The 19,756-nt window shown below is 39.3% G+C and overlaps 1 protein-coding gene across 2 annotated transcripts in view; it reads left to right on the forward strand.

The window, feature by feature from the left end:
* Nucleotides 1-17,813, forward strand: part of VTI1A (vesicle transport through interaction with t-SNAREs 1A) — a 3,369,915-nt gene extending 3,352,102 nt beyond the window's left edge. For both annotated transcript variants that reach the window (XM_044055852.1, XM_044055853.1), the window contains one exon: nt 15,894-17,813. The gene's annotated coding sequence lies outside the window, so the exon portion shown is untranslated. The remainder of the gene's footprint in view (nt 1-15,893) is intronic.
* Nucleotides 17,814-19,756: the final 1,943 nt, after the last annotated feature.

Below are 19,756 nucleotides of genomic sequence, written 5' to 3' on the forward strand. Positions count from 1 at the left end.
ATCTCATCTCCCATCATAACTGTTAATAATTGAGCCTTCTCTATTTCCAGCCTTGACATATTTAATTCTTTCGTAAACATTTCCATTTGTACTTTTTCTTGAGTTCCACATTTCCCTGCTTTATACAGATTTTCTTAAAATTTCCAAAAATATTTCTAATAACCTTTACAAGATCTCTGGTTATTTTCCCTGTTACAGGCTCCCTACGCTTGGCAACAACCCTTTCTACTTTCTGTTACCTGAGCCATTGTGCAAAAAGGTTTTCTGCTTTAGAATTATTATCAACAAAATGTACTTAAAAGCAGTTTTTCTAAACCCATGCATATTATCCATATACTCCCTTATTTTCTGTTTAGCACACTGCAGTTGCACCTCTTCTTGTTTTGTGATATTCTCCCTATTCTTCAATACTTTAACCTTTGTCAGTCCCTCTAAACAATTCTTGTTACTTCTTGACCATATTGCCTTTTCTTTTATTTCTACCCTATTTTTAAACCTGCCCCATAGTGCCTTTTTTAGGCAAGGCTCAAAAGTCAAACCCACCTCTGTAAACAGCACAATTAACAAAAAACTGAGGGTTATGCTACTCAACGCCAGGAGTTTAAATCTCAAAATGCACACACTCGAAGCACTCCTCAGCATGGACAACGTCAACATCTGTGCAGTAACTGAAACCTGGTTCAAAGCTCCAGAGAGCACCCCAGCACTACCAGGCTACAACTCATACCACACGTTTCGGCCACAGAACACGGACCGAAACACAAAAGGAGGGGGTGTAGCCATATTCATCAAGGATATCTACACCTCCAGGTTAGTGGCGAAGCATGATAACTCTGAGATCATCCATGTGCAGTTACCATCGGGCAAATCTGCACTGCAAATTGTGACATGCTACAGATCATCGTCCATGATCCAGGACCACCACTCCACCTTTCTGGAGACACTGGAAAACATGAAGGTCCTACCAAACACTCTGATATTGAGCGATTTCAGTTACCCTACCATTCACTGGGAAAACTACTCGAGTACAAGCTCCCAGGCCCAGCGCTTCCCGGAATTCATCAACTCAAACGCCCTGGATCAGCTAGTAAACTCCCCTACCAGAGGTGAAAACATATCGGACCTGGTCATCACCAACATGGGCTACAGGTGTTCCAGACCGGAGGTCAACCCGTCACTGGTTAGATCAGACCATAAACTAATCACTACGGATGTCCACACCCCACCACCTCCCCCAACTAAGTAAACCACAGTAAAAAAACTTTCTAAAGAAAACTTCAACTTACGTAAGACAGAGGCGGTAAGTTTCACAGCCCCCACGCTAAAGGATATTGCTGCCCAAGATGCAGAAACCTTTACAAATGCACTCTATGAGCACCTACAAGGATGCATGGATCATGCCATCCCTCGCAAAACCAAAACTCACTCCTCTAAGAGTAGGAAACCAGTTTGGTGGACCCCTGCCATAAACAGGCTATACAATAGAAGGAGGAAACTAGTTCAGAAAAAAACAAATCCCAGGAAGGAAAGACATCCCTGATCAGTATCTGTAAGAAACTAAGGTACCTCATGAAATCATCCAAGGCTAACTTCGAAAGAAAAATAGCCAAGGATTCAAAAGATAACCACAAAGTCTTCTTTAGCTGTGTTAAGAATCTAAGTGGTAGCTCGCAGATGTGCACTGAACTAGTGCAAAATAGCCTAAAATATACTGAACCTACTGATATTGCCAACATCCTGGCAGACAGATTCAGTGCAAACTTCACCCCCCCCTCTCACCTCCAAAAGGGCCCACAACAATACCAGAAAAGTGTAGTGTCCCAAAAATCACAGATGCACAGGTGAAAACAGCCCTTTCAGAAGCCAAAAACACAGCGTCAATGGGACGAGATGGTGTCCCAGGCTGCGTCTTGCACAAACTGCAGAACGAACTAACCCCTCCACCTAAACATGCTTTTCAACCTCAGCCTCTCAACGAGCTATGTGCCCATAGAATGGCGCACAGCAATGGTTATTCCTCTCCACAAAGGAGGGGCCACAACTGACCCTGGTAACTATCGTCCCATTTAGCCTGACTAGCCTGGTCTGCAAGGCTATGCAGCACATCATCATGGAACTCATTAACAAAGACATTGGGAACCTCCAAACACTTGACCCAACCCAGTTCGGGTTTAAGGGCGGATCATGCCTACTAAACCTGGTTGACTTCTTCGAGATAGTCACCAAGGCCATAGACAAGGGAAAGGTGGTTCACACAGACTACCTTGACCTTGCCAAGGCTTTCGACACCATTCCCCACTCGGGTATTACAGAAAAACTCACCAGCCTGAACATAAACCCCTACGTCATGAGATGGGTTTCCAACTGGCTTACAAACAGAACTCACACGGTAAGAATACCGGGCTTCAGGTCCGGCTCTAAACCAGTCACAAGTGGTGTCTTGCAAGGTTTGTCCTGGGACCCCTACTGTTTGGCATATACTTCTCAGAAGTACAGGCAAACACAGGAGGACTATGGCTAACCAAGTTCACAGATGACTGCAAACTGGGAGCCATAATTGACTCTCCAGCTGACATGGGCATCCTCCAAAAGGGCCTTACTGAGACGGTGTCAAAGTCATGGCATCAAGCTAAATGCCAAAAAATACATAGTCATCCCATTGGGAAAAACAAACACCCACGAATTACCACATAGGTGGCAGCCCCCTTAATACAGAAGAGGTAATAAGAGATCTGGGGACCCAGGTAGATATTAATCTCTCCTTATAATTAAAGAGGTTATAGTGCCCCTCAACTCGTCACTCATTAGACCTATCATATAGTACCTCACAAGACACTTCTGGCAGCTGGAAAGGCCACAAAAGTACCTCACCAAGAGGATTACTGGCCTCAAACATATGTCATATGCAGTCTGACTGAAAAAACTCCGGCTGTACTCTGTGGCATATCGTTTCCTCAGAGGTGATCTCTGCCTGACTTACAAAGCCATGTCCAGCTTAGAATTGATGGACATGCTCTACCTAAAGAAATCCAAGTCACTGCGAGCCATGTGCTCTAGTGAGCTAAAACTTACCACAACAATAAATAGAACATGCTGGAGGGATAGATTCCTGTCACAGAGACTCCCCATGCTTTGGAACAAAATTCCAAACTACATCAGGCAGAGCCCCTCACTAACACTCTTCAAGAGAAACCTTGACAAGTGGATGGGTAACGAAAATACACCCCTGGGATCACTTCATTGGCTCTACTTGACAGAGGATCAGTTAATTAATCAACGGGGTGACGAAAGCCAACACACTCTGGCTATTCTTATAAATGCCCTCGGGCAGATAGCCTAGTACCCACCTATGTACCTATGAACTTAATTTTATCCCACTCCCTAACTGCAGTTTTTGAAGAAATTTCTATCTTCCCTAATTCTTCCAGAATAATTTCCACTACCTATCCCTTAAATTCATCTCCATTTAACAGGAGGGAAGCACAACTGTCTCATTTTATTTCATTACCCTGCATTTTTATTTTAGTTATTACTTGCATGTGATCTGAAATAGTTATTGATATTTATCAACATTTCAATTAAATGCACATATTCCTTTGAAATGTAATTTTTGTCTACCCTATCACATTTCTTTGTACCTTGGAGAATAATATGAACATTCTCTCCAAGGTCCTACTACTGAATTCACATCTTCCACACTAAATATTTTATAACTTTTTTCACAAATATACCCTTTTGTTGTATTTTTCCTTACAGGCCCCCCAAATACAGCCTCACTGTTGCAAAACAAATTCCATTCCCAACCTGTAATTAATATTCCCTGCTGAAAGCAGATTATTTCTTCCAGAATTTTCTTAAGCTCCATTGCAGCATTTTTAGGTGGAATATAAATATATTCCAGTATAATCCTCCTCTCTTGCCAGTAGCCCTTTAGTACTACATATATATCATTATCTGTTTTTTCCACGTCTATCAGTATTGAAGCTCCTCTAGCAATTAATATTAGTACTCCCATTATCCTTTGTCTCAAATATTCTGCTGAATAACCATCCTGAAATCATTTCTTTATCAAATTCACATGCTCACTTCTTTCTAAATGTGCCTCCTGTATCATAGCTATTTTCTGTCTAAATTTCTTAATATAGTTCACTACTGTTTCTTTTTATATATGCCTATGAGACCTTTCACATTTATAGATAATATGGATAGTGTCACCGTTATGGTAAGAAGTTATTATTCCCAATTATTATGTGTAACAGCTTTTTTTTTAATCTCTAGTTTCAGGTTTTGTGCTACATGCATATACTAATATTTGGCAGGTTGATCTTTGATGCAGTTTTTTCTTTTTTTCTTTTATATCAATTTGAACCTGTGCCATGTACAACGTTTTTGTTTTAATGAAAATCCTGGAAAAAAAAACAAGACAGACCCCCCCCATAACCTACTTAATACAAGCACCCAAAACTGTACATATTCAGAAAATGAAGTTTAACATTCCTAATAGGATTTTTTTGTCCCAGATTGACAGCTACACTCACAAGCTTTAATTAATATATATAATGAAGTTAACCATGCTAAGACTCATGGTACAGCCTGTGCTTCTACTTACACTAAGTGCTGTCTGGTTTTGCCTTATCTTTATTCCTCTCCCAGATGTAGAAAACAACTTGAATGCTTTCTGAAAACACTATATTTCAGTCTTTGAAAAAAGTATTCTGTTTTCATTGCCTTTATCAGGTTGTTTCCATAGAAACATAAGACCAGATACATAGTTGCCTTCAGTAGCAGGATTCTTATGTTGCACCGTGAACATTTATTTGCTGAGGGAATACACTCTATTACATTCAATGTTCTTTTATTTACTTGCTTCCACTTAAAATGTGTTTTAGATCAAGCCAAGGGCCTTAATCCAGTCATTCCCCTATGCCAAAGTAAGAAAAAGTATATCAGTTTTACTTGTCATGCTCTGTATACTTTTACAACCTGTCCTTCACCTTGACAACTTAAGGTTATGGGCTGTTATCTTAAACATGCTTTTGTCCAGGCTTTCTTTTCTTTTTACATTATGGTGCCTACATTTTTTTAAAACTAAACAAGAAGAAAGAAAGAAAAGAGGGGGAAAAGGAAGCATCTGTTTGCATTAGTATCCCTGTAACATAAAAAAATAACTGGAAATGCTTTACTATATAATATGCTGTACCTCTTTCCTTCCTCTTCCCCACTCCTTAATGTTCTTCCAAATCTTAATAACATGAAGTAGGATGTATGCTGTAGAATCCACTGCAAGTTTTACAATGTCAAAAAAGTCCCAATATTTCCAGGTTTTCTTGTTCAGCCATATTTCACAAATGTGATTGATGCTTTCTAATTTCACATTTATTCATTAATTTCTGAGTTGCTGATTTTCTTCCATTTGGACTCCATATTGCAACTCCAGTGTGGTTGATTTCCAACATACTTCTGCTTCTTCTAACCAGCTCCTGTGATGTAATCTCTCTCTCTCTCAATCATTTTCCTTTGAGACATTGGAAAAGGTTTCACCGGCAAGGTGTCTCCATTTGCTTTATTATCAGAAGAATGAAAAGCATAGTCCCTTTCTGCTTGATGGCTCACTTGTTATTGGGCAAACTTTTGTATTTTCTAATTATTTTCTGTATCAAAAAATGACTTTGACCCTCCAAAAAATATTCTGAAAATAGCTGGATACATCAGCGTGAATCTCACACCTGCCTCTTAAATTTAGCACCTTGTCCTTCTGCCACAGTTGTGTCAGAATCAACTATTTCTGTTGGTAGGATTGCATCTTTACTATTAGAAGTCCTGGCTGCTTTCTCATGATCAGGTTTGGAGCATAGATACAATCTGCCCTTTCAGTAACTCCTGCTTTGGCATAGCAGTCCAGTTGCTTATTTGTGCTTTCATAAAATTAATAGTCGGTTCCTTCTAGTTTCTGTGGTTTAGCAGAAAATGGCAGGTTTTCCCTATGTGGTATGCACACTGTCCTCTAATTCTACCATTTTTTAAATATCTCTTCTTGAGCAATCTCGTACTCAGCTAGCCTTTTCTTCATTTTGGCCTTTGATTTTTACATTTTATCACCTCATCTGAAAATCTGTTAAAAGCTTCTTCCATTTTTTTCCAGCCTTTTGTTATTTGAGGTGATATATACATCAGTGTTTTGTTTATTTAATCAGCTCTGAGCACATGCTACTTATTTTTTTCCTGGATTACTGGAACTTCTTTTTGCTGAACAGCTGTAGGATTTTTCCCAAAATTTTCTTGCCTTTTGTGGTTGATTTTCTTTCAGGTTCTCTGAATTTCTTCTTTGCTGCCAACTAGGCAGTGCACTTGCTAGCAGGTAACTAAAATTTACCCAAAAAAACAAATTCACTGGCTCTCTTTTCTGAGTTTCTGTTTTCATACTGGAAGAGCTGAAATGTAGCTGCTACTCGGTGTGCAGCCATAGGTTCATAGGTTCATACTAGGCTGTCTGCCCTAGGGCATTTATAAGCCTAGCCAGAATGTGTTTGGCTTTCGCCACCCATTTTAAATTTATTTTGCTGTGCCCTTTTTTGAGGTTAGTATACTGTGCCTCTGTCTAACAGTGACACAGAAGTGATACCCGGGGTAAACCTATGATCTCCCATCCACTCATCAAGATTCCTCTTGAAGAGAGTCAATGAGGGACTCTGCCTAACCTGGACTGGGATTTTATTCCAGAGTGAAGGGAGCCTCTGGGTTATGAATCTGTCCCTCCAGCATGTCCTATTTATTTCAATGCTGAGGTTCAAGTCTCTCGAGCGCGTAGCTTGATGGGATTTGGATTTTCTGAGGTGCAGCATGTCCATTAATTCCAGGTTGGACATGGCTTTATATGTCAGGCACAGATCGCCTCTGAACAGGCAGTATGCCACTGAGTAGAGCTGGAGTTTCTTTAACCGGGCAGTATATGGCATCTGTTTGAGCCCTTTGATCCTCTTGGTGAGGTACTTTTGGGGTCTTTCCAGTTGCTGCAGGTGTCTGGTAAGGTACATCCCAAAAGGGGCATTGTACTCAATTATGGGCCTGATGAGGGATGAGTAAAGAGGCACAATGACCTCCCCTGATCTAGATGTGAATCCCTTCATGATTAGGTGGGCTATATAAAATGTTTTTCTAACCACTTTGGCCACGTGGTTGTCAAATGAGAGATTGCTATCAACTTGGGTCCCCAGGTCCCTAATTACTTCTTCTGTACGTAATGGATTACCACCTATGTAGTAATTTGTGGGCACTTTGTTTTTGTCAAAGGGGTTGACTATACACTTTTTGGCATTTAGCTTGAGGCCATGGCTCTGGCACCAGTTGTCTGTTTCTATGAGGCCCTTTTGGAGGATGCTTGTGTCGGCTGGAGAGTCGATTATGGCGCCCAGTTTGCAGTCATCTGCGAACTTGGTCAGCCACAGTCCTTCCGTGTTGGCCTGTACCTCCGAGAAATATATACCGAACAAGAGAGGTCCCAGGACTGAGCCTTGTGGGACACCACTTGTAACTGGTTTGGAGTCTGACATGGCTCCAGCAATTCTAACCATGTGGGTTCTATCCTTGAGCCAGTTTGCAATCCATCTAGTGACATAGGGGTTTATATTTAAGCTGGTGAGCTTATCTATAATGCCCAAGTGGGGTATTGTATCGAAGGCTTTTGCGAGGTCCAGGTAGGCTGTGTGGACCACCTTCCCCTCGTCAATGGCCTTGGTGACTGTTTCAAAGAAATCAACCAGGTTTAAGAGGTAAGATCTGCCCTTAACAAAGCCGAACTGGGTAGGATCCAGTGTCTGTAGGTCCCCAATATCTTTATTTATGAGGTCCATGATGATCCTTTCCATAGCTTTGCAGACCAAACTAGTCAGGCTTATGGGGCAATAGTTTCCAGGATCCGTTGAAGCACCACCTTTATGGAGAGGGACCACTGTTGCTGTACGCCACTCTTTGGGCACATATCCTGTAGTAAGGCTGAGATTGAACAGTAGTTTTATGTTTGGGTTTAGCTCTTCTTGGAGTTCATGTAGGACGCAGCCCGGGACACCATCTGGTCCCATTGATGCTGTGTTTTTTGCTTTGGAGAGGGCGGCTCTTACCTGCGCATCTGAGATGTCAGGGGGGCAGCACTCTGCTGGGATAGATATTTGCCCTTTTGCTGGGGAGAAGTTTGCGCTGAACCTGTCAGCTAGGATGTTGGCAATGTCTGTGGGTTCAGTGTATTTTTGTCATTTTGGACTAATTCTGAGCATATCTGGGAATTACCACCCAGGTTCCTAACATAACTAAAGAAAGCCTTGTGATTATCCTTAGTGTCCTGTACAATTTTTCTCTTGAAGCTGGCCTTAGACAATTTTATGAGTGCTCGTAGTTTTTTGCTAATACTGATCAGTGATGACTTCCCTTTTTGGGATTTTGCTCTATCATTTAGTAGCTTCCTCCTTCTATTGTATAGTTTGTTTATGGCTGGGGTCCACCAGACAGGACATCTGCCTTTGGAGGATTGGGTCTTGGTTTTATTTGGGATCGCATGATCCATGCATTCCTGAAGGTGTTCATAGAATGCATTTATAAAGGATTCTGCAGTCTAGGCCGTATTTTCCACAGGCCCGGGGGCTTTGAAGGATTCCACCTCGGTTTTGAGGAATGTGAAATTTGCTTTAGAGAAGTTTTTCACTGTGGTTTTCTGGGCAGGGGGTTGGGTCGGGATGTGAATATCCAGTGAGATTATTTTATGGTCTGATCTTACCAGTGAGGGATACACTTCTGGTCTGTAGCATAGAGTCCCCATGTTGGTGATGATCAGGTCCAGTATGTTTTCCCCTCTTGTGGGAGTGGTAACAAGTTAGTTTATAAATTTTAGGAACCTTTGGGCTTGGGTGTTGGAGCTAGAGTAATGCTCCCAGTCTATGTTTGGGTAGTTGAAGTCGCCCAATATAATGGTGTTTGGAGAGACCTTCATATTTTCCAGTGTTCTCAGGAAGGCCGAGTGGGGTTCCTGGGTTTGGGAGGGTGGTCTGTAGCAGGCTATAAACTGGAAGGCAGTTTTACCCACTGTTAGTTGCACATGGATAGTCTCTGATGCTTCGTGTTTTGCCACCAACCTGGAGGTGTGGGTATCTTTGATGAATATCGATACTCCCTCCTTTTGTGGTTCGGTCCAAGTTTTGGGGCGAAAAGCATGGTATGAGGTATAACCTGGTAGTGCTGGGGTGCTCTCGGGAGCCCTGAACCAGGTTTCTTTTACTGCACAGATATCGATGTTCTCCATGCTAAGGAGAGTTTTGAGTGCGTGCATCTTGAGGTTTAGACTTCTGGCGTTGAGTAGCATTACTCTTAGTTTCTTATCCCTTGTGATACCTATGGAGGTGGGTTTGTCTTTTGAGCCTTGCCTAAAAAAGGCACTATGGGGTAGCAAGAGCCTTTGCCAATATCCGAAAGCCCAGGGGTGACAGGTGCAAGCCGTCCCTAGCGAAGCATCATGGCTTGTCGAGCAGATCATCCCAAGCTTGCAATAGCAACTTAGAAAATCGAAAATGTATGTAGCAACTTATTACTCAAATGAGCCGGCTTACTGGAATACGGCAATAAAGGTTCCGCAGATCCTCTGATATCCACCACAAAAGTTTTAATATAATAACAGCAACACTGCACAAAAGGTCTACATGAAGCAAAACACACAAAATAGATGTTAAGCGCTTTCATCTGCCGATTGCAGACTTCCTCAGAACATCTCTTTTTTTTTTTTTTTTTTTTTTTTTAGAATTCCATGATATTTGAACAGTATTTGGCGCCAAAAAAGCTTTGATGATTTAAAGACACATACACAAGTATATTGCACATCTCTCCATAGTTAAAATTACCTAAGTATAGTTGTTGTGTGTAAATAAGAATTTCTTGAACAATTTCAGACTTCTCCATATTTTTAAAAACTACTATAATGTATTCTAATATGAATAACATAAATATATATAAAACTTCATTAAATATATCCACCTATAAGATATCTATCTATAAATATATTTACATTCATACTAAAAAGTAATAAATATAATACAATTTTAAATATGAAATATAAAAAATATAAAATGTATATAATTTCATATAATACTTTATAATAAATACTTTATATTGAATGCTCTGCATGAATAATATTATACATAATGTAGTGAGGAATAGTGACTACTAATTCCTGACTACCTATTATTCACATTTTTAGGAAAGGTTTGATACTTATGAAGTCAAGCGCTTAACATCTATTTTGTGTGTTTTGCTTCATGTAGACCTTTTGTGCAGTGTTGCTGTTATTATATTAAAACTTTTGTGGTGGATATCAGAGGATCTGCGGAACCTTTATTGCCGTATTCCAGTAAGCCGGCTCATTTGAGTAATATCATCCCAAGCTGACAGGCATTGGATCCCCTTTGAATAACACCAGTACTTAAGCCAATTGTTGAAATTGATCATATTGATCATCTTGTCTTCATATTGTGGCATCATTCTTGGTGAGGGTAAGATGCTACTCAAGGTCAGGGTCATACCGGCCTGGGCTACATGTTCAGAGAGCTCCTCTATGTCTCTTTTCATGTAGTCCAGGGAGGTACATCTCAGGTCATTCACACCAGCATGGACAATGACTGAGTCATATTTGTACTTGCCTTGGACTGACCTGAGTGCTTGTGTTATGTGGTGGATCCTAGCGCCCGACAGGCTGCTCACCGTGACCGTCTCCTTGTTCAGCCTGGTGAGCGGGACGTCAATGTGCCTGATGATAGAGTCACCTATTACAAGTGTATCAGGTGTGTTGTTTAGTCTTAAGGGCTGTGACTGTTCGGCACACTGGCTTTGTGAGATATGTGTTGCACGTGTTTTGTTTTGGGGTAGCAGTTGCTTGGGTGTCTGCTTTGGAGGTCTCTGCTGCTTAGGCAGATCTTTATTTAGAGCCTCCGAGTATGTTTTTGTGTGATTATGTGTTTGGTTTGCTGTCGTGGTAGGGCTATGTGAGACTGGAATTGTAGTGAGTGTGGTTTCCTTCTCTTCCTGACTGATTATGCCAGTACTGAGTTGAGAGAGCTTAGCCTCCAGTTTGGCTATATGGTTGCATCTCTCACATATGTTGGAATTTGTTTGGAGGAGGAGAGGGTTGTCTTTGTACATGAGGCAGTTGTAACATTGCCTCAAGATTCCCAGATTCACCAGCTGGACCGGAGAGGAGATTGACAACTGACCTTTGGACATGCTAGAATAATATTGGGAATTCCTTTATAATTGAAAACAAGTGCCAGTGGGGCGTGAGGGTGTAGTGCTTTTAATTTTTAGTGCTGACTTATATAATTGCTTTAGTGAGCAAGCACCAGGTAACTTAAGTGCAATGTGTTACAGGTAACTTAAATGCAAAAACGACAAACAGTAACTTTCTTTCAAGTGAAACAAGGAAATAAGTACAGTAAGCAATGCAGATATCACTAGTAATCCACAGAGGCGCTGAGAAGCCACGTATTAGGTGGAATTAGCGTTCCAGGGAAATAACAAGCAAACAAACAACAAGCATATAAACAAAGCTAGATTCAGCAGGCCTGGATCTAGTCTATGCTACAGCAAACAAGGTGTACCAATTTCAGTAAGATACAGTTCAAATATGAACTCCCTCAGTCACATTTGTTGGTGACCTTTCTACTGAAAAAAAAAAAAAAAAAACAGAGGATGGCATGGGTTTCTATCCCTTTTACAGATGATCTTTTGGCATTGAAAGTGAACATTTGCTCTACTCTAGAAATCTGTCTGGGTGACAGACATCTGTGTGCATTAAAAATACAATTACTCAGAGGATGTATCTTTTGAGTTAAGTGACTAGACCTGGGTTGTTGCTTTGAATAGTTTCTTAAGGTGACAGCCTTAACTTGGGTATAGAGTGTTATGAAGTATTTTGCCAAAGAAAGAGATTGGCCATTCTATTACAGAGAACCATTTTGATCTAGACAGTGACATGAAGTGATGTTCTCTAATACCAAGTAGTCCTATGAAACATATGTTTTACATATGTTTAGCTTTATCAGTTGCAGTTTTGAACATATGACTAGGACAGCTAGTGCATTATCTTCTTTTGTTAAAAGTAGGTTTCTTTCTATGTCTAATGTAGCTTCTGTTAGCTGTCTCGTTACCTTACATGCAACTGTTCTCTGAGTTTCCACATTAGAGATGATGCAAAAAGTAATACGTTTGAATATCTGCATGTCATTGTACAGCTCTGCCCAAAGAATATTACAAGATGGGTCCAGTATATGTTTTAAGTGTCACTTTCTGAGGCCTTCAGATCTGTAATAATCAGGAAATCTTTGTTTTATACAGTATGCATTGTCAAGTAAGCAAACGGCTTATTGCAGAGTTATGATATCTGTTAAAGTGCAAATATGGGGCAGGAAATTGAAATGGCCCAGAAATATTATAGCAATAACCCACGCTTGGGTGTGGGTAATGCTGGATTTACCCACGGTTGGCGTGGTTTGGTCACGAGGGCGAAGCCCGAGTGGCCAAACAAAGCCAACCGTGGGTAAATCCAGCATTACCCACACCCAGAAGTGGGTTATTGCTATTATACAATGACATTATTTAAGAAATAAAATAATTACTTTTCTTAAATAATGGCATTGTATAATGCCTCCTTGCTGCCCTTCCGCAGCTGTCTGGTATTCTGCAGCAGTTCTGATGTACTGCGCATGCGTATGCCTACGCAGTACATCAGAACTGTGGGCAAAAGCAACGGAGAAAGCAAGATCTCCGTTGCTTTTTACAAACTGTTTTCGCTGTTAAATGGGTTTAACATAGCAAGACAGCTTTAAAGAAAAGCAACGGAGAATCTCCATTGCTTTTTTTAAAGCTGTCTCGGTATGTTAAACCCATTTAAACATAGCGAGATAGTTTTGAGAAAAGCAACGGAGAATGCAAGATCTCAGTTGCTTTTTACAAACTGTTTTGCTATATTAAATGGGTTTAACATAGCGAGACAGCTTTAAAAAAGCAACGGATAATCTCCGTTGCTTTTTTTAAAGCTGTCTCGCTATGTTAAACTCGTTTAACATAGTGAAACAGTGAGAATAAAGAGTTATAGTAATGGAAAAAATCCGGCGATCGGACCTTTTTCCATTACTATAACACTGAGTTACAATTGGTCAGTGTGCACGTTTTTGAATATTAATGGAGGAGAGTTGTATAATGATGCTGTATTTCCTTGAGTTTGAGCTTGTGTGTGACAATGTCAGCATTATCCTAGTGTCAGTAATATCTCATCAAACAAAGTACACACCAGTGCTTGTGTAATGGCACTGATGCTGTGTGTTGTTCACACTCCAAGAAATGTCACTTCATTACTCTGCAAAGACTCCAGGGATTTTAAATACTTGAACTTAGTTTGTACTTTTTTTTTTGTATGTATTAAGTCTGCCACAAGTCTGTTTACTAAACATTATCATTATTGCTTGCTAGTTCACTGTGTTGGGGGGCAAATGTTATTTAGTTGTATGCTGGGAAAGATTGATTTGTCTCCTGGAAAATTCTCATTTGCTGTGGAGGGATGAACTGAAATAGAAAATGTGCAGCTAAAGCAGTTTAGATTACATGTGATGACACGTTTTCACAGGCTGTACTGTTTTCTCTTAACAGCTGTCTGGTTTCTTACTGTATTTTCCTCTCCGCATTCCATTGCATTGAGGTTCCTTGTGTCTTCCTGTTAAACTGCATTTTGTCTGAAGCAAGTGCTATGTATGTAGTGTGTAACAATGCAGTAGGACTGTATAGGGGACAACCACACATGTAAGAATTCAGGGGCAACTTCTTGGACCTAAAGTACAACCTGAACATCACTGCAGAAGTTAAGGCTGAGAGAGACATTACAGAAAAAATCCAATGATGTAGGAATAACATTTCAGTTCCATACTAGCCCTAACCATGGGTGCCAGAAATCCTCCAACAGATAAGCTTTAGAGAAGTTATGTAGTAAGCAAAGGTCAGGCTGAGGTGGCAAAAGCTGGATGACAAAAGTATATTACATATGAAGGAAAATATGTGATGAGTAACTGCTGCCAACTTTGGCTGATAACTTCCTAGACCTATCCCCAGTTAAGACTAAGTTAGCTAAAACAAACTCCTCTGTTCTCTTAACTTGGAAGATTACCTCTGAACCTACCTCAGCATACCTGAGATCCATAACTTTCTTCTGAATGCATTAGTTTAGATGCTAGTGTCTCAGATAGTGTGATGTTCTTAGTGTTTGCTGAATCCAGCTTCAAAGATATAGTTCAGTAGCTTTGCAGAACTAAGTTTAAAGAAAAAATAGATGAATACAATTTATGTAACTCATCACATTTTTTCGTAATAGTCATATATTTTTCAGTTCAGAAAAATGCTATAGTTCCCTAAGTGAATGTGGGGTACAAAGAAAGGATTCACTTTAACAAGATGAGCTTTCAGTATGACAAGTGCTTCTTTACATCTTTCCTTTTCTTTGTACCTCACTGTATGGTTTTCCCCCAGTGTTATTGAGCAACTTTAGTACCTTACTGACATGTATTCCCTAGAAATCGAGTACCTTAACAACTAAAAAGCAGAGCCAGTTCATTTTATGCTTTTACCCAAAAGTCATTGCACATTCCCTTATGGCATAGTTATTTACTCTTGTGCCCCCAACAACAGAACTTCCCAGCTGTTCAGATCAAGGGGATTGTTTCATTAAGAGAAGTCATCACATTGAAATGACTGCAGTAAAAATGTGTTACTTATAATTAATGCCTCAGGAACATATGCTGTCATTTAAGAAGTTGATCGGTTCTGCAATTCAAAACAGCTTTGTTAACTGAAACACCAGGAAATAATATAATGAAGATGAAAGTGTGCTAGTTTTCGCACATACATTTTCATAGTGTTTGTGCCTGTGTACACTTATAAGTACTACTATGCAAGTTATGTAGTTATAATACAAAGAGTTGTTTGTACCCCTTACTGTTTTAGGGTTGGTGTGGTATAGTTGTTTATATTTTATATGTACATTTTGCATACGTTTGTGCTTACAGAGAAATAAGCTCATATGCATGTATATCTGTTTTTGCATATGTCTGTGTGTGTATGTGTTTATCCCCCCCCAATATAGCTGTATCCATATCTATATAAATATAGCTAGATAGATACACACACACACACACACACACACACACACACACACAACTGTATGTTTGTGAAACATTCTAAGCATAAAAAAGTCATTCTTAAACAATGTCGTATAATGTGCTGTGTTCTTGCCAGCACCACCATCTGAGTAAGAAACTTCATCAAGTTTTTTTCTGATGAGTATGCAACGTGAATAGTAGCCAAATTCCAGCTAATGCCAAATACCTGTTTTCTTGCAAAAACAGTTAAATGCAGCTTAAATTCACTTCTTTACAGTAACTGTACAGTACCTGGAGTGAAAGAGAAGGAATATACTTCCAACAGAGGGGCAGGCAAACTTAATGGACTGAAGGATTTCTTTTTCCTTCTCTTTTGTATTGCAACTTAGAGAACATCACAAGAGGATATACTCAGTGAATGGACGTACTAAAGTCATTAGCTTGAGTGTTTGAGTTCTGAACTGTGTTATATATAAAAAAGCATTTGTGTAACAGTACATAATGTACATGCACACGAAAAGACAGCCAGTAGATATCAACGCTCTTTTGTGTTTATAGCGAATACAGATCACTAATTTTAATTCTTGTTAAAAGATAAAGCATAATTCTCATGCCATAGCTGTGTGTTTATTAAATTGATATTGCTTTATGAAACAGTACAGAGTAATGTTTCTGTATTAATGTATTTCCACCCTTTTTGTCTCCCTTTTTTTGTAGGATCATTCAGAACCGTATCCTGCTGTTTGTCCTGGGGGCGGTCATTCTTTTCACCATTATACTGGCTATTTATTTTTCTGTCAGGAGACACTAATAACTTAGGTACTTCTCTGATAACTAGCAGCAGACTGCTTGTTTGGAGTAATTAAGACAAAGTGACCACATGAATCATTCTGTTGCACTGTCAGAATTACCCCTCCTCCGCACACTGCAACTCAGGTGCAAATAGTGTAACTGATGTCTTTTTTTTGCATGCCTTTTGCCCATTTCTTGCTGCTGTGAAAGAGTACATCTGCAAGATGCTAACAAACATTCTTTGTCTGAGGTCTAATTATAACAGAAGTGGGTGTAAGAAAGAATCGTTTGCTGGAGACCCTGTCTTAAAAACAAATCTGAGAAACTCTTGTCCACTGAAGCCTGAACTCCTTAATCTAAAGCTAAGAGAATGAAATGGGATCACTTTGTACACATTTTGTCACAGTGTTTTGTCATGATGATGTGTTCTGCTGATTCTGTGATGGGGTAGAAAAGCATATGCCAGAGGAGAGCCACCTTTGAAGATTTTTATATTATATTTCAACATGAATAAGACTGATTTAAAATTTAATTGTGTGTTTCAATCCTAACCTAGCACCCTGAAAAGAACATCATTAAAACTAAATTATTGCATTATCACAGGGCATCCCTTAATGCTAGTGCGTAATGTGTTTGTCATTAGTAGCATATAGTTTTCCTTGTGATATTTTATTTTCATAGAGAACAATATTTTCACTTATAGTGAGATTCATAACAGTAGTGCTATCTGTAATGCCTGACACTCCATAAATGGACTTGTGCTACAGTATTTATAGTACTTTTTAACTGTAGTAGCTTTTGGGCTGGTATTCTTTCAGTGTAAAATGTTCATGCCTTCTGTATTCTGCTTTTACAGTACTTTAGTAACATTTCTTAGCAGTTTAAAAAAATAACTTTATAGTTCTGTGATGTGACTATTTCTTGTCTGTGTGTATATGTTTGAACATGAATACAAGCACTGATATCTAGGTCTATTTTTTTTTGTTTAGTCTCCTCCCCCAGCAATTAGTAATGCATTGTAGGAGCTCAGGATTGGAGAGTATATTATTAATATGCATTAAACCCCTTTCTTAAACAATACATGAAGAATTCAAGGCCCAAACCGCACACCTAAATTACACACATGGCTATGAGTGTTCAAAAGTACAGTCAGACAAAGCAGAAATTGTAGTCTGATCTGAGAATGTAAAACAGGTAGACAGAAGAGAGCGCAAGATAATTGTGTAAAACTACCATGATAGAAGTATATTTGGTTTATTGATTGCTGCTAGTTAAACTGAGACTTTCAGAAAAAAAAAATGCTGTCACATGTATCTGTGTGTGTGTGTGTGTGTGTGTGTGTGTGTGTGTGTGTGTGTGTGTGTGTGTGTGTGTGTGTGTGAGAGAGAGAGGAGAGATAGTGTCTTACATCCAGCGATTTAGTTATGTTTTAAGTTATTTTGGCCTAGAGACAGACATTTTTGTATAACTGTTCCATTAGGCCACAGTGAGTGCACAATGCATGTCTTATTTTGCTGTTGAGCGGGGGGACCTAGGGTCAGACAGCCTATATCACATCCCACAGGAGTGCTTTTGCACCTAACCTATGTGAACTACTGACACTGGCCTCAGACTGGCAATTTCTAGCCTGCATCTGTAAACCCATTAAACTACAGAAATCAGGGATGGGGGGACAGAGAGAGAAAGAAGAAAATAAAATAATTCTTATTGTTTTACCTTGGTGATTTGTTATACAAATTGAGTAGACAGCAAAGTAAGATTATGTGACTTATTTCTGTACACAGTATGTTTTGACAGAATTGTTCTAACTGAATAAAATAAAAAATGTAAAGCTGATTAACAAAATCATGTGTTAAATGAAATGTTTCCAGAGTTTTAAATGGTACATGATAAAGGATGGGGGAAGGGAAACAAAAAAAAAATCCCAAAGTCTAGTGCAGCTGACGTCAGCTCTCATCTCTTGCATGGAAGGCCATTTGCTATTCTGTTTAAGGCAGGCTGGATTGTCTTATTTTGGAACCAGCTTGGTGGGGGGCTTTCTTTGCTGCTGCTTCATAGCAGTGAACTTCAAAGGATGAAATTAATGGTGAACAAAATTGTGCAGCTCTGACCATCCCATGCGGGGCAAACCCATGGAGGGTTATCATTAAGTAAAGAAGTAAAGGGAGGGGGGACTGCCAGGTTTAGAATCCTCATCAGATAAACGACCTCAGTGATTGGGTTTTCATTACCAAACAGCATCCAGAGATTGTCTTCCTCTGTTTAAAAAAAAAAAAAAAAGAGAGAGAGAGAAAAAAGAAGAAAAGAAGGAAAAGCAACTGTCTTTTTTCTGCTGCATTTTTTTTTTCTTTAAACCTGTCAGATCATTTCAGTATTTCAAATCCGAGGAAAACAGCCTGCCTGCTGCTGTATTTGAAGTTGTAATGGTGTCAAAAAGTCACGACTGACTGACAGCCGTCAGTCCCAGAGGAGCTCATTAAATCATAAAAACTTGACAAGGAAATAATTGAGCATCACTGGGAACTTGGCGCCCGTTTAGACGTTTTTTATTTTCTTTTATTATTAGTCCCAGCCATTACATTCATTAACAAATTGCATTAAACAACTGTTAGGAGGCTAATGATTTGTTTATCACTTTTTTATCACTTTTATTGTTATTATTATTGTTATTATTTAAGCATTAGCTACATCATGTGGTACCTCAGTAGACTGACTATCACCTGACTGAATATTTTTCCGCTCCGAGCTCCGGGTGCCGTTGGAATATGAAATAGATTATTCATTACCCTCCTCCTTGGCACTGATTTGGTTTCATGTAGCGTCTTCCACAGAGAAAGATGAAAACTTGTCAAAAAATAGGTTATATCTTATTCTAAGGGGCAACAATAGCAGCAGGTACAGGCAAGCTTTAATATTTAATTAAGGTTGATGTTAACCCCTGTAAATGACTTTAGCTGTGAGTAACATACAAGTGCAGAAGAGAAAATAATTGCAGTTAATTTGCAACCTGGACAGTGGACATTCATCTTCAAATTATGAGCAAATTTAAAGTATAATTGTAAATAATGAAGTTTCCAAGCATAAATATTCATGTATATCAATTTTTTACATAGTCATGAATTAACCACCTTTGCACTGCATTTGAAGTATAGAAAATCCCTTCCCCCTACCCTTAGTTGCATATCAGTTTTATGAATTTTGTGGTTGATACTGTAACTCCTTTATAAGGATTTTTCTTTTTAATATACAGATTGGGCATAATAAACAGTAGGCTTAGCCTTCATTTCATTCAACAACAGTGCCTGTAGATTGTACCCAGCTGCATCCTATTGATCTATTTTTGGCCACTCAGGTAAGGCATATGTAAATACATAAAAGGCTGTTACTGCAAACTGGAAGTGAACCTATGGATTTCTGTTGAACCAGTACACTGACAAAAACAGTATTGCCATGATTTTGGAGTATAAATACTGGTAACCTGGATGTAAAGAAAACATTTTGTTCCCCCCACCTATAACTGGTAGTGGATCACAGAATACATTTGTTTGTTTGCTGGAGATAACTGAGTAGGGTAGGCAGAGTCACATGTGTAGTGTTGCACACTGTGCAAGGGGCTGTTGTGGGATTCAAACCTTAGATCATACAGATGTTTTAAACTGATTACTCTGACATCGTAATGATTTTATACCCATGTACTGCTAATGTTATTACTGAGTTAAAATGAGAAAATCTATGAGGTTGTAGCCTGGAAAAATAAAACGGTGTATAATTGTGTTGAGAGGGGAATG

This window comes from Protopterus annectens, chromosome 14.part0, assembly GCF_019279795.1.
Source record: "Protopterus annectens isolate FY-2018-M chromosome 14.part0, PAN1.0, whole genome shotgun sequence".
NCBI classification, from domain to species: Eukaryota; Metazoa; Chordata; order Ceratodontiformes; family Protopteridae; genus Protopterus; species Protopterus annectens.